Genomic DNA, 16,249 nt, shown 5'->3' with positions numbered 1-16,249 from the left:
TTTAATTTAAAAAAAAATTTTTTTTTTCAGAATAACAATGTTTTCACCCAATGACATATACTACAAGAATATTTTGACTTTTGGTTTCAGGCAAAGACACACTCACCAACTTATTACTCAGCACAGCAGTTTCTAGCTGGAGAATATCATATGGAACAAACAGGAGCTGTCTGCCACATAGGGATGAGCCCAAATGTATTGCCAGGCAAGACGAATGAAGAGGCGGTACCTCCTGCGACTCTTCAGTGGGCTGTGCACATGCACTATTTTTTACATGTTTTGAAGCATTCGTGTATTTATTTTTATTTTGCCCTAGAAATATTTTCTGTGATATGATTTTATTTATAGTGCAGTTTGAATGCAAGATTACCACGAACCCCCAAAATGCTGAAATATTGTTGAAGAAAATAGGGCAGAAAGAAGACTCCACTTTCCAAAGAATCCCTTCTCCCCCAGCCCCACCCACTATCAAGTCCTTCTTCCTCCCTTGGAAAGTACTGTAAACTTCATTATATTACATTTTACATATAAACTCTATTTATTTACTTTCTAACTGCTGTTTATTACATAAACTTGTTTTCATTGTTCAATTAATATATTCTTCTGTGAATATTGTTTAGGGTATCTTGGATCAGTATCCTAATTTTTCGTATTAAAATCATTAGAAAATTTTTTCCATCTATTGACTTTTTTCCCTTAGCAGAAAGGTTTTCATGAATGAATCGACATCCTTAAGCAAAGGATAGGTATACGTTTTGCATTAGCAATGCTCTCTGAAGAGTATAAATGTAGTCACATTGCCTCATAGAGCTCGTGGCTATTATCTTCAGAACCAACTGAAGCAGCTGGAAAATTTAAGTCCTTGAGATTCATTGGACCTGTCCCTATTCGTAACATGTTGAGTTTGTTATCCTAAGGACCAAGGTTTGGCCTCTTACCACTGACAGGAAATGGCTAGAGACCCATTGACTAAGGCCCATGAAGAATCAAGTAAACATAAAGATAAGGCTTTGTATCAGTGAAGATTAGGCTTAATCAAATATAGCAGAGCCTCACATTAGTAATGCTTACACAAGATCGCAGCTCATTTCTCTGTCTTGTATAAACATTTGCAGGGTAGGTAATCCAGGGATATTGTGGAATCTCTGTTCCTCAAAGACACCACTTCCTTCTAGTTTACTGCTTTCTTACTACAATGGTGTAGTCCTTATTCTCATAGTCCAAGAAGGCAGCTAGAGCTCCAGCTCTCATGCCGCATTACAAGTGGTAGGATGGAAAGAATGACAAAGAAGAAGGGGAGGGTGCTGGTTAATTTTATGTGTCAACTTGACTGACCATGGAATGCTCAGATTAAACATTGTTTCTAGATGTGTCTGTGAGAGCGTTTCCCAATGAGATTGGCACTTGAATTTATGAACTTGATAAAGTTTACTGCCCTTCCCGATGAGGGTGGGCATCATTCAATATGTTGAGGGCCTAAATAGAACAGAAGGTAGAGGACAGAGGAATTCAGTGGGATATCCCATCTCATCGTGCCTCAGACTGGGATTTACACCATCAGCTCCCCTGGTTCTCAGGGCTTTGGACTCAGATTGAGTCTCCAGGATCTGCAAACAGCAGATTGTGGGACTTCCCAGGCTCCATAATTGTGTGAGCCAATTCCTCATAATAAACAAATAAATATCTCCCGCTGGTTCTGTTCCTCTGGAGAATCCTGAATAATACAGGGAGCAAAGGGCATATGCCAGCCATCCTATAAGATAGGTTTCTAGAAGCTGTCATGCTACAATTCTATTTGCAATCCATTTGCCTTAGTCACGTGGCTGTAGTTAATTGCAGGAGATGCTGAGAAATACAGCCTTAATTCTGTGCAAACATGTGACCTAGTTAAAAATTGGGGATTCTTTGATTCTGAAAGAAGAGATGACCAGATATTGTGGAACAATAAACAGTTTCTACCAAAAAATCCTCCATAATTCTAATTCTGCATTATATTGTTTTTAATGTAAGAGCTGCCACTCACTCCCAGAAAGCCCCTTGTCTACAGAAACTTACTCAGCTACACTGGGAAAAAAATAAGAGTTGACAAAATAGTTTCTTAGAAATTTTATCTCCATATGTATCTGTTTCCCAGCCAGTCGCACAATTGCCAGGACAATGCTAGCTCATGATAAAATAGCTATCATAAGACTTTGAACTATGGGCAATACACACCAAGTTTAGCTAATGTGGCATTACGAATTTCTTCATCAAGTGATCAACACATTCTTCACCTTTAATTCTCATTCAGGTTCATCAGAGATGGACCTGGGCAGCATAATTGTGATTTGGATTATGGATACTGGTTTGTCGTGTACATCTAAAATAATAAGTAATATGTTTGGATGTGGAATCAGGTTCTTTGACTGGATTCAGAAAATTAAAATGTCTTTCATCTTTTGGGATATGTTCCCAGCAAGTATGACAGTAAAGCTTCACTTTGTGTTTCTCAGAGAAGATGAAATGTATTGAAATAGTTATCACAATTCCCTATCCTATTATCTAGGCTGCCTAAGATCTCATCACGTGTTGTACTACATCAAACACACAGCCAGATGGTCCACACAGTCCTATAACAAAGGCAGTATGCTCGCTTCATGCCCCCTTCTGTAAGCTAGGGATCAACAGCCATGACATACATGTATATGTTTATGTTTCAATTTGGGTCCAAAAGCACCATCATGAAATTCCCATATTATTAATTCCCCAAAGAAATTCCAGCGAGAAAAATCATGCAGGTACCAATGGAAGGACACTGGCTGCTATGATACAGAGAGGGACACACGACGAACGTACTATAGCTGAAATCATAAGGCTTCTCAGAAAAACCCACATACAACTAAGAATTGCCTTTCCTCATAACTCTGTCAGCCCTTTTCAAGCACAAACTGCCTTCCTTGGAGCCAATGAACTTACCCAAAAACAAAGATCACCTGCAGATTTTGTTTTTATAAACTTCACCTTCATCTCTGTCCAAGGAGACAATCTATGCAAAGTTTGTCTTCTCCATATACTGTGCTCTAACTAAACGTCTCTGAGTGCCCTCTGATTCTCTAATAATGTTCCTAGTGTAAGAGCATAAAGACGACTTTGGAGTGGAATTGACTCCCCCTCTAATGAAACACTTCACTGTTCGACTTCACCAACTCTTGTAAACAGTCCTCAAAGTGCACAACTGAATGTTCTGGCAGAAAATCCCAAGTCTCAAGAGGCAGCTGGGCCTAATGATATAATTAAACCAATTTCACCAAACTAAAGGGCATACAAGGAGGCGGCAGGAACCACAAAGAGGTGTCTGAAGCTGGTTCACCATCCATTTGAAAACATTGAGAATTGATAACATTTTGACTCATCCACAGATGTTAAATGTCTATAGTTATGACCCATAGGTCTTGCTAAAGGCTTCTACTCTACCCAGATTTAGTTTTAATAGTCCATAACTCTAAAGTATCTCATTGGTCTCACAAATGCTCACCTCTAAGGGAACAGAAAGACTTCTCACCAGAAGTCTTAGGTGACTTCACCTTCCTAGACTGCAAGAGGGGTACTTGGGGGCCAACTTCTTTTTCTGCTGGTTAATCACAGGCTTCAGCATCTGAGTGACAAGGACTTGGAAAGTACTGAGCCCTTCAAAACCCCTCTGTGGTTGGCCACACCTTGAGATCTGACCTGTGGGACAGGAGGACACTGCATCATGACTGTAGGTGTAAGGAAACAGCCCTTGGCCTACATGCATCTGGACTGGATGACCATGAGACTTCACTGGCACTTCTGTCATGCTGCTCTACAAGGTGATCCAGGGACCCACTTCTTTCTTTTTGCTCCACTCTCCCCTATGTTGTTGTCCTCATCCAACTGATCAAAGCTGGTTTACCACTTTAATTCAAACATTCCAGCCGAAAGAAAGGGGGACAGAGAAGGCGTGGACAGTTTTTTTCTCAAGGACTTGACCTGGAAGTTGAAAACATCATTTCCACTCAATCCCATTGGCCAGATTTAGTCATGTGGACACGCCCAGATGCAAAGGATGGTGGGAAATATAGTGTCTAGCCAGGAAGCCGGATGCTTAGTTAAAATTTAGAGGTTTCTATTAGTGAAAGGGGAAATGAAAAATGGATATTGAAAGATTATCAGTCCCTGCCACAATGACATTTATTTAATGGATGATTGCTAGATCATGGCTAGTGGTTGACTAGATGATTGGGAATGCTTGGGGGAAGGGATTTGATCACTTTGAGGGGAACTGATTATTTTGGGGGGATTAATTAGCTTTAGGTCTGATTAGGCTTAAGGAAAGGAAGACCACTGAGTACGTCTGGATTGACAGTGATTGTATTTGGTGAGCCTGAATTAGTTGATTAGATAAGAATTTTGATAAGCTATATAACTCCCAGCTTAATATCAAAATGCAAAGAAAGGGTTCAGTTATGTTTGGTCATTTTGAGAAGTAACCTTTTTGGTTTGTCAAATATTAAAACTTTGAAGTGAAAGTTGGTTATACTTAGTTATTCAAAAAATAAAAGTATTCAATTCTTTCTTCTGCTTCTCCTTGTGCATTGTACATTAGTGTCAATATTCATTCCATTCGAGGTCCATTTGGTCTCTTAAAAGCTAGCCACAAGTAGCTCTCAATAGCTCCTCTGGGCAGACACCAAAGAAGTAAATCTTATCCTAAGTAAAATCTAGTAGCTTGCCAATACTTTCACCAGTTAGGAATTATAGGAATTTGGCCATAGAATTTGAAAATAAATTGAAGTCTCTTTTTAGCCATTTTTTGTTTTTAGTAGAGACCAAGATCCCATTCATTGCAAAATGTTTTCCTAGACATGAATGCTTGTGTTTGATCCAGGAATAATAAATGATTGACTGTTACCCAGAAGCAGGGTGGGGTGGGATTCCTGGCACTTTCTTTTTTTTTTTTTTTTTTTTTAAGCAAAGGAAAAAACAACTGAGCAGAATTTGTTCTTTCAAGAGCTTTTTGTGGAAATGTAGACTAAAGAGACGACGGGACTTTTTAAATCACTTATGGCAATAATTACAAATATGGTTACACAAAGCTAGTGGGAATGCTGTTTTAAATCACTATAACTTATCTGACCTAGATGTTGCCATTAGTGGCTTAACTAACAAGGCATCTTCAGCTTGTTAACTTTTTTATCTTAACGAGTTCTAAGTTCAAATGTTTTCTTTTTAAATATAAATATTTGATTTTGCTAAAGCTAATTTGAAATTCTTGAGCGTTGCCTTGAGTATGCACAGAAAAGATCAGTTTTGTTGGAAGCAGCTGGAAAATCCACTGAATTTTAAAACAGCTAACGTGTTGTAAGTCATTACATTTCATTGTAAAATTCTTTACAATGTAGAATAAAATTTAAAATTCTTTTTAACCAAAACCTTGATGCTAGGCGTCACAAAAGAAAAGTTCGTCTCATTTAAGAAGTGCTCTAAACCAGCAATTCTCAAACATTTGTCCGGAAAATTAGCAGAAATTAAAAGACCAACGATAGGGCTTCCCTGGTGGCGCAGTGGTTGAGAGTCCGCCTGCTGATGCAGGAGACGCGGATTCGTGCCCTGGTCCGGGAAGATCCCACATGCCGCGGAGCGACTGGGCCCGTGAGCCATGGCCGCTGGGCCTGTGCGTCCGGAGCTTGCACGTCCGGAGCCTGTGCTCCTCAATGGGAGAGGCCGCAACAGTGAGAAGCCCGCGTACCACAAAAAAAAAAAAAAAAAAATCTATGACATTAGGTAGAACATGCAGGACAAGGAGACTAAATAAAGAAACGAAAATTCAACCATCAACCATACTCTAAGAAAGAAAACTAAGAGGCCTAAAGGTCAAAGGCCCTGTTTCACAGGTTAAGTCCCTACGCATTGACGGCCGAGTTACCAGATTTAGCAAATAAAAATACAGAATGGCCAATTCAATTTGAATTTCAAATAAGCAACGAATACTTTTTTTAGTATAAAGATGTCAACTTACCCAGGACCTGTCAGGTATTTTCGCCAGAAGCATCTTTGCCGGAGGCATCTTTGCCGCCGCAAGCGTTTTTCCAGCATCACTAATTGGCCGTAAGGCAATTTTGCCGTAAAAGCTGAGAACGAAAAATAAAAGGGGAACGAACATTAAAAAGGACATAATGAAGCATGAGAAATGAATAACAAAATTATACAGACTTTATTGCAAAATACAAAACATTTGAATACATTTAAAATGTGTATAGATTCATGGCAATAATGCACAAATAACTGACTTTATTTGTGCATTGCACCTAAGCACTTGTACCTAAGCACGGATTCTCTCGTTCATAGTATTTTATACGCCCTCCCCCCGCCCTTTTTTTTTTTCTTTGTTGATTCCTCTCCTTGTTCAGCATCACACTTTTTCTTCTTTGCTAAAATGTGTTCCCTTGTTAAGAGAGCTGTCGGGAATTCCCCGGCGGTCCAGCTGTTAGGACTCCATGCTCTCACTGCCGAGGGCCAGGGGTTCAATCCCTGGTCAGGGAACTAGGATCCCACAAAAGGTGCAGCAGGCCAAAAAGAGAGGTGTCAGTTCCCAGAAACAGACTCACAGATAGAGAACAGACTTGTGGTTGCCAAGGGGATGGGTTGCAGGGAGGGTTGGATTGGGAGTTTGGGGTTAGCAGATGCAAACTATTATATACAGAATGGATAAATAACAAGGTCCTACTGTATAGCACAGGGAACTATATTCAATATTCTGTAATAAACCATAATGGAAAAGAAAAAAAATATATATATATATACATATATATCTGAATCACTTTGCTGTACACCAGAAACTAACACAACATTGTAAATCAACTGTACTTCAATAAAAATAAAAATAAACTTAAAAGAGAGGTGTTAGTTCCCAATAACTAGAGTGCACGTTTGTGACCGAGGTTTGTATTGCATAATGAAAGCTTCTACACAGTTGTTTGTTCTTGGCACATTGTCACATGTCTGTTGATAGACGTTCCAAAGTTCTGTGGGAAGTGTGGGTTCAACGGTATGCCTTCAAGACACTCCGAGGTCTCTTTCTCTTCCACCCTAGTGTGTTTCAAAATTGGAAGCCAACTCTGGGGGTCAGATCATCCCATCCTCATCTGTCAGCTCGATAAAGCCATCAATAATGTCGCCAACTGGAAGAAATGCTAACACATTTCAACCAGTTAACCAACCTGTCAAACCCAAAACTGTCAACCCGTTATTTTCTCTTTCACGGCAAAATTGCCTTACGGCCAATTAGTGATGCGGCAAAAAGATTGCGGTGCAAATGCCTGCGGCAAAGATATCTACAGCAAAAATGCTTACGGCAAAAGTACCCAGGACACTTCGGGACATACTTATAATACTTTAGATAGTATTCGCTGTTTATCTGAAATTGAAGCTTTACCGGCAACCTATGTTTTATCTGGCAGCCCTAATTTAATATAAAACAATAAGAAGAAGGAGAAGAAGAAGAAAGTTGTACCTTGGATTGTTGCTAAAAATCCTGCCTTGAGTCTCCTCTTTCATGTTGTCCCTTCCCCCAGGGAATACTACTGCCAACCATTTATAACAGGAATTGCTCAGCTAGTCCCTTTATTTTACCCTTATCCTTGAGTCTGTCTTACAATATCCTCCAATATCCATCATTCATTTCCTTTTTCTTTTTCATTCATAAGCCTTTTCAATTTCAAGTTGCAGTTAACAGCACCAGGTATATTCCAGAGTCCATCCTCTTACCTATCTCGAAACTATAAACTACTAAATTTCCCTAGGGAAGGGCGTAAGAGGCCAAATCCAAATCAGAGAGCACAAATAATTAAAAGGCTAAATCTTTGGGGGTGTTCAACTGCAAAGACACAATTGCTTCACTACTCTCGGAGATTGTAGAAGAAAGCAAACATCCTTTGGAACAGACAAGCCAGGAAAAGATTCTTTCAAGTACCTGTACATGAAGTTTACCTGGAACCTGATTAGTTCAAATCTCATTTACCTTGATTTAGAACTAACCCCCTTCTACTACCACCAGATATTTAGAGGCTTGAAATGGCCAGTTACAAATATGAGAAAATACAATCAACTAAAACATTTAAAATTATATAGAAATTTGGATAATGACTTGATATTTGATGATATTAGGGAATCATTGTTCAGTGTTTCAGGGTGTTGTGATAATGGTGTTGTGGTTACATTTTTAATAAAAGTTCTTATCTTTTAAATACATCCTGGAATGTTTGCAGATTAAGTGATAGCTCTGGAATTAGCTTCCAAAGGTAGGATGTGGACTGGGTGGAAGTATAAATGGAATAAACAATCTTCCGTTGGAATAATGGGTACCTAGGAGCACAATATACTATTCTTTGTGCTTTTATGTATGTTTGAAGTTTGCCATAATAGAATTTTTAAAATAAAAATTATCCATTCAACACAATATTATTCTTAAAAAGGAAGAAATTTCTGACACGTGCTACAACATGGATGACACCTGAAGACATTCTAAGTGAAATAAACCAGTCAAAAAAGGCAAATAGTGTATGATTTCACTTATATGAGGTACTTAGAGTATTAAAATTCATAGAGACAGAAAGTAGAATGGTGCGCTGAGGATGGGAGGAATGGGAAGATAGTGTTTAACTGGTACAGAGCTACAGTTTGGGAGGAGGCAAACAGTTCTGGGGATGGATGGAGGTGATGGTTGCCCAACAATGTGAAGGTACTTAACGCTACTGACCTGTACACTTTAAAATCATAAATATTATGTTGTGTATACTTTACCCCAGTAAAAAATGATATCAATTTAGTTTCATAAGTAAAGAGTGTGACTTTCATAATGGATAGCAAAAATAAAAATGGAAAATAGCAATAAAATATAAGGGAATTAGAAACTAACTTTTATTCTTTTTTTAAAAAATTATTTATTTATGTATTTATCTATTTTTGGCTGTGTTGGGTCTTCGTTTCTGTGCGTGGGCTTTCTCTAGTTGTGGCAAGCAGGGGCCACTCTTCATCGCGGTGCGCAGGCCTCTCACTATCGTTGCCTCTCTTGTTGCGGAGCACAAGCTCCAGATACGCAGGCTCAGCAGTTGTGGCTCACGGGCCTAAGTTGCTCTGAGGCATGTGGGATCCTCCCAGACCAGGGCTCGAACCCGTGTCCCCTGCATTGGTAGGCAGATTCTCAACCACTGAGCCACCAGGGAAGCCCCTAACTTTTATTCTTGAAGAATAAACACACATTCTTTTCAAGATGGAAAAAAAATCTATCCTCTTAGTCTCCCCAGATAACAAATTTAAATTTCTTTTTATCTTTGAATGTACAAAATAAAAAGAAATAATAAATAAAAATTATCATAGAAGGCAAGCCTTGCCATGAGATGGCTTTTACCCAGACAGTAAGTATGACAATTCCCATAAGCCCCTATGTCCTCACTTTCCCTAAGAACCAGACCACAAACATCAGGTGAGAGCCGTTCCATACGGCTGAAATCCCTGTGCTGGTCACCCACCCACACCCGGCTGCTCTTCCATAGTCATCTTGAATCCTAGGGGTCATTACCTGTAATTCCAATCCCTTTGGCCAAATACCAGGAGCTTTACCACAAAAAACAAAAGCAGAAAGCAGATAAAATGATAAAGCAGCAATTTTTTAGCAATTCTAAGAAAATCCCATTACTATCTAGGATCCACGTGGCAAGTTTGCTCACAAGATTAAACATCTCCTGCTTTTGCATTCACTGTTTTTCATTTTCTCTTGCCCTGAAAGATAACTGACAATATTCGGTTACCTCTAAAATGTCAAAGCCCATGGAAATAATCTAATTCTTGCAGTGTTCCCTAAGTACCCATCCCACCACATGTGTCTCTAATCCAAAGCAAGCACCACGGGCTTAGGGCTGAGGACTCTACGGGTCCTCTGACTGGGGCCTTCCAGGATGCCAACCCTCCAGGGAACTCATCCTCATGTAGTGACCTGGTCGTGCCTAGGGTCTACCTCCTCCACATCAGGCAAACAGCCCAAGTGACAAGCAGCACAGCAGTGAATGTAGCAAGGAAGACCCTGCTTCCATGGAGCTAGAGCCAAGAGGAGAAAATGAACGTTGAAGGAGTTCTAAGTGTGGAGAGTGCCATTGTTACCAAACCCAGGACTGGCTGCTCACTGCTCAAAAGCCAATTCTCGAGAGACAAGTGTTGGTAGGAAAGGACAGGTTGCTTTATTTTTGAGACTGGCCACCGGAGGGGAGGGCGGACGCCTGTCCAAAGGCCGACTCCCCCCTTGACAATCAGGGGACAAGAGCTTTTATAGATAGAGGGAGGGGGCTACATGCTGCAGAAACCATGCAGTCAGCTCTCACAGTCATCTTGAAATTGGTCATCGGTGTTCTGACCAGCGTCATCTCGATTGTTTTAGGTACAATTAATCTTCAGTTCCACGGTCGGTTTGTTTCCATTTCTCTGAGGCCAATTCTTGGAATTGTGGCAGCTTATGTCATGGCTACAGCCTGGTCATCATATAGTTAACTTCTTCCTCCTGATGGGGGCTTCAGTATCTACAAGACAGCTCCCAGGATATGGTTCAGAATATTATCTATAGCCCTTAAGGAGGAACTAAAAGTCCTTGGCTATGCTTAATGACTAAACTATTATTATTTGGTCTCCTTTGACTGTTTTCCTGTTTCTGCATTATCTCACTTCTCTGATTAAACTTATTCTTTGGCTAAATTTTTTCCACGGACAAAAGGCAGGCTGAGGACGTGGCGGGTAGGTGGGGGGAGTATCATAGGGTCCTGCTCCGTTTCACCATGAAGGAGTACAGAACCCTTTGGAAACCCAGGACAGGCTGCCTAACCTAGCCTAGTGTGGCAGTGGTCAGGGAAGGCTCCTCTGGCATGAGACAGGAAGAGGGGATCGAAGTTACAGCTCATCCTGGAAAAAAACCTTCCAATGGGATGCCCTGACTCAGGAGGTATCGAGAGGGCAGAGCTTGAGTAGAGGATGCTGGGGAGAACAGCTTCCACCCTGGATGGGCTAGAAACAGGTGAAGTAGCACAATCATAAAGAGCACAGGCTGTAGAGACAAACAGTCCTGGGTTCCCTTCCCAGCTCCATCACTTAATAACTGCGGAAATGTAGGCAAGTTGCTTGACTACCATATAAGTTGATATACCCTTAATATATCGTGTATGTATTATTATGCCACAAAAGTCTCTGTCTCTTTCTGTGCTTCGACTTGTGTTACAAAAAGGCGAACTCCTGTTATCCCAGCTTGGTGTGGTGTGTCTCACTCATGCCAAAAGGGAGATGGTGTGTGACGGGCTCTAATAAAGGAGTAAGGAGTGGGGAAATCCTGCCACATAAAAATGGAGTTAACACAAACTGCACAGGTAGGACACATAGAATGTGCACAGTAAATATTTGTTGGGTAGAACTGATGAACAAAATTAGTAAAAGGCACCAAGCACAGTGCCTGACACACTGGGAATTTTCAATAACTACAACTATAAAATTAGTATTATTGGGCTTCCCTGGTGGCGCAGTGGTTGAGAGTCCACCTGCCGATGCAGGGGACACGGGTTCGTGCCCCGGTCTGGGAAGATCCCACATGCCGCGGAGCGGCTGGGCCCGTGAGCCGTGGCCGCTGAGCCTGCGCATCCAGAGCCTGTGCTCCGCAACGGGAGAGGCCACAACAGTGAGAGGCCCGTGTACCGCAAAAAAAAAAAAAAAAAAAAAAAATTAGTATTATTATCAGATGCTTGCTGAGATCTCTCCCATTTAACCACCAAATCTCTAAGGCATGAATGAGTCAGGATCAGGCTCACATCTAGTGGACACTGAAGACCTTCTTCCTTGGGGCCCAGAACAGGGTACCCAGAGGAGCCACTGTGTTTGTGAACCTTCTCCCCCTTCAGTTACCTTCTCCTACTAACTCTGCACTCGTGGGAAGGCAGGACATAGTCCCTAGAGCCTTGGAGAGCACACCTCACATTTCAGACTTTGAATTACCTCTGGGATCAGCGCCTTTGCTGGCATCTTTGCTAGATCTTCACATCTACTCCAGGAGAGAGACAGGCTGGATTCCTATCCACATTCTGCAGGTGAGAAACCTGAGGCTCAGAGAAAGAAGGGAGTCTGCCCCGCTCAGAGGGTGAGTCAGGACTCTGGACCCAAATCCTTAGCTCCTGACCCCCTGGCCAAAGCTAGTTCTTTCCATTTTCCCATTTCTTTTTCATTATTTTCAATCCAAAGGATGATGTTTTTTCAGAGCACAAAATAACACATGCCCATTGTAGAAAGTTTGGACAAAACCAAAGCAGTATAAGAGGGAATTTGATCTCCTAGAGTTAACTGCTCTAAAAAGTTTGAAATAAGTTCCCTCTGTTAATTTTTTAAAAATTTTTTTAGTTTTCTTGTGGTATAATGTATTACAATTTTTTAATTGTTCATTTTTATACACATTTTTATGTGATTGAGAATATTATTGTATGGGCACATTTATATCTTATGATTCACCTAATTTTATATCATAACCAGCCCTACTATGTCACTAAAAACACTTTGTTAACATCTTTTGATGTATGAATCATTTTCCATTTCCATTATTACACCACAGTTACTGAGTATGCAACTTACTGGTGGACACTTTGTTTACAATGTTTCTCTTGTAAATGACGATGAGATGAACATTTTTGTTGAGAAAACTTGATTCTTTTTTTTTAATGCTTTCCTTAGGACTGAGTTCTAGAAGGGGATTGCTGGTTCAACAGGTATCATCTGATCCCTGATGCTCTCACCAGCAGGAGGTGCTCAAAGGAAAGCCCTCTCCAGTTGATACAACTGTCATTCAGAAGCAAAGTAACTTCTAAATTAGTTAAGTAAATTTAATAGAAAAGTGTAATCTTTAACTTTTCAAAATATGTTTTGTATTTTTTTTTTTTTTTTGGCTATGTTGTGTCTTCGTTGCTGCACGCGGGCTTTCTCTAGTAGCGGCGAGCAGGGGCTACTCTTTGTTGCAGTGCGTGGGCTTCTCATTGCGGTGGTTTCTCTTGTTTCGGAGCACGGGCTTCAGCAGTTGTGGCACGCAGGCTCAGTAGTTGTGGTGCATGGGCTTAGTTGCTCCGCAGCATGTGGGATCTTCCCGGACCAGAGCTCGAACCCGTGTCCCCTGCATCGGCAGGAGGATTCTTAACCACTGTGCCACCAGGGAAGCCCACTTTGTATGTTTTGAAACATATTGGTCTTATGTCTGACAGCTTCAGTAGGTGTAAAACTTACTAAATATTCCAGTTGAAATCCAGTGAAGATATTATGGGATCGTGCTAAATTCTCAGGTGCCATTAGAATAAGTTAAATAGCTCCTGTTGAACCTAAGTTACCCAGGTAGCAGAGGTCCACAAGAATAGATCTCAGAGCAACTTTGCCAGCCCCAACCCATCCTCCAAAGTCCAGACTAGAATAACACCTGCCTGCTCAACATCTCTACTTGGATGTACAGTAGAATCCTCAAATTTAATAAGTCCAGAATAGAACTCTCAGTTTCTCAATGCCCCTCTTCCAACTTGCTCCTTCCCCAATTTTTCCCATATAAGTAAATGGGGCATCACCACCCACCTGCTTGCTCAGGCTGAAAACCTATGGATCTTCCTTGACTCTTCTTTCCCTCACCCTCTCCATCCACTGTATCAGGGAGTCCTGTCTGCCTCCTTCAAAATATATACAAATTGAGCCTACTCAGTAGGTGCACATGCTTCCCATTCTTCATGTTTCAGAGCATGTTCCTCCCCAGCTCAAAACCCACCCATGGCATCCTGTCACACTGGGAAAATAAATCCCAATTCCCACACAATCCATGTCCGGTCCACCTCTGCAGCCTTATCTCCCACCACTCGCCCCTCCTTCCCTTCCCTCCAGCCACACTGACGTCCTCCCAAGCTCCTTACTTGACACCAAACTCCCAAGCTCCTTTCTGCCACAAAATCTGGAATGTGCTTTGTCCAGATTGCCAAACTTCGCTCTCCGTCACATCACTCAGGCATCTGCATGAAGCATACCTTCTCACCTACCTAAGATGGACACCCTGCCATTGCTTTCCCTCCCCCTACTACTTTATTCTTCCCCATAACACTCATTACCACCTGACAAGTAATCTCTTCATTTGTTTAGTGACTGTCTCCCCATGTGAATGTCCACTCCATGGGGGAAGGGGCTTCATCTGCTGTGTTTATTACTAACACATGGTGCCCAGCACAGGGCACAGTATAGGACTTAACACATAGCAGTGCTCAATAAATGTTTGTTGAATGTATAAATGAGTGAGTGAGGAAGGAAGCTTTCATTGTGAAGAATGGGCATTAGATTCACTTTGGCTTATAACAAAGAAGAACAAAGAAAAGGTCATTCTCTGCAACTTGAACTACCATTGAGAGGCAATAAACTATAAGGGCTTGGTAAAGTGTACACCACCAGACAAATGGAGATTCTTATCATTACATTAATATGACATCGTGCTAGATGCTGTGTGCTCTGTAAAATGGACAGGACATAGACCCTGCTCTCGTGAATAAAGTCATCAGCCAGTTGAGATGCTCACAGAAGGCTCTTGATCAAGGGAAACAGTTTATTGTAGGTACACTACATTTCTGAGACTATTGGAGACTTTTATTCAAAGAAAGCGTTAAGAAAGTTAATCATTTCAATTTTAAGAATTGAACTCTGAAAATTAATTTTGTTTTCAAACACTAATAAAAATCAGTGTTTATTAAAAAGTAGCTATATATGGAAAAAATGAATACTTTGTTAATAAAGTTTAATTTACTGTAAAGCAAGTAGATCCCATTTCTGGCTTCTCTAGTTGCACCATGAAATTATCTAGCTGCTGTAACTAAACAAGAGTGGCATCTAGTGGCCACTAGCATAAACTACAGCTCCTTGAAAGGTGAAGTCAGAGAGAGCCTGGGTGTCATTTCATTCACCTTGCGGGTTACCAGATTTCCAGATTTCACAGAGGTATAATTTATTTTTAATGGAGACTTTCATGGAGTTGTCGAGATTTTATTTTGTTGAATTAGGATGTTAAACAACAACAATAACAAATACCACCTACTATCTAACAAAAACTAGAACATAATCTCAGAACAAAGGAAATGTACTTCAAATATCAAATATTTAGCTTTATAAAAAATGTTCCACATTGTGTTTTCTTTCTTCAATAGGAAAATGAGACCTGGAAATCTTTATGGACAGGTACCAATGTATAGCCTGGTAATTGGGAACTGGTGCTCAATTGATACGTTCTTTCTACAATAGAGTGTCCTCGGCTTAAGTACTCCCAGCAGTGGAGAGGTGTCCCCCTCCGCTACCTCCTTCCAGCTCTGCTAGATAGGTTTCTCTTTAACTAAGGGTAAAATTGGCAGCCTCCACCCATGGGTCCTGATTTTGGCCTGGGGGGTCTCCATGAAGAAGCCTAAACTCTTTTTTATTTTGACGTGTGAAAGTGGCTCTCAGATCCCCAGCGCTCACCTCTCATGATCTCTTCCCTAGGCTGAATCCCCTTGTTCCTTCAACCAGTACTTATACTCTCAGCTGGCAGAGCAATAAAGTACATTCTATGCCTTCCAGGAGTCTGGTTGCTACAAAGTTAAGATTACAGACATTCCTGAAAAGATCCCGTGAAGGATTAGAAATCTGAAAACTTCTTTCCCCAGGCTAACCAACTCAGCGCAGTAAATAGTTGGCTGGTAGGAAGCGGCAGCACAGCACTGGGAGATCAGCTCCGTGCTTTGCGATGACCTAGAAGGGTGGGATAGGGAGGGTGGGAGGGAGACGCAAGAGGGAGGGGACATGTGTGTGCATATGGCTGATACGCTTTGTTGTGCAACAGTAACTAACACGTATTTTTTGTGAAGCAATTATACTCCAGTAAAGATCTATTAAAAAAAATTTTACTTACTCGTCAACGTTGGCAGACAGGCAGCAGGCACCCAGGGAGCTACAGTCTCTTACGTTACAGATTATATCATTTGCACGTCTAGGTCAAATCTCCTCCCCCAGGCCTCCCGAGTCACTGAATAATGCTGAGTTCTTCCGTCGATCATACTCCATTACTGACCTTTCTAAGTTTCTTGCTAGTGGCCTGTGCTTTACATGGGAACAGATGGGTTAGTCTGCCGTTTAATTCATTTTAGCTGTGAGTGATTGAAAGAAAAGAATAGTACGCCCTCCCTATTTAAGG

General features: G+C 41.1%; 1 pseudogene across 1 annotated transcript in view; it reads right to left on the bottom strand.

Annotated features, from left to right (window-relative positions):
- The window catches only part of LOC111188012 (olfactory receptor 13C7-like), a 104,585-nt pseudogene that overhangs the window by 68,977 nt on the left and 19,359 nt on the right, over nucleotides 1–16,249 (bottom strand). Inside the window, exon 2 of the transcript XR_016393589.1 lies at nucleotides 6,020–6,131. The product of XR_016393589.1 is annotated as an olfactory receptor 13C7-like (transcript). The remainder of the gene's footprint in view (nucleotides 1–6,019; nucleotides 6,132–16,249) is intronic.

This window comes from Delphinapterus leucas, chromosome 6 (genome assembly GCF_059928025.1).
Source record: "Delphinapterus leucas isolate spDelLeu-1000000601 "Yukka" chromosome 6, BTC_Dleu_Yukka2, whole genome shotgun sequence".
Taxonomy (NCBI): domain Eukaryota; kingdom Metazoa; phylum Chordata; class Mammalia; order Artiodactyla; family Monodontidae; genus Delphinapterus; species Delphinapterus leucas.
This window is presented reverse-complemented; position numbering and strand designations above follow the sequence as displayed.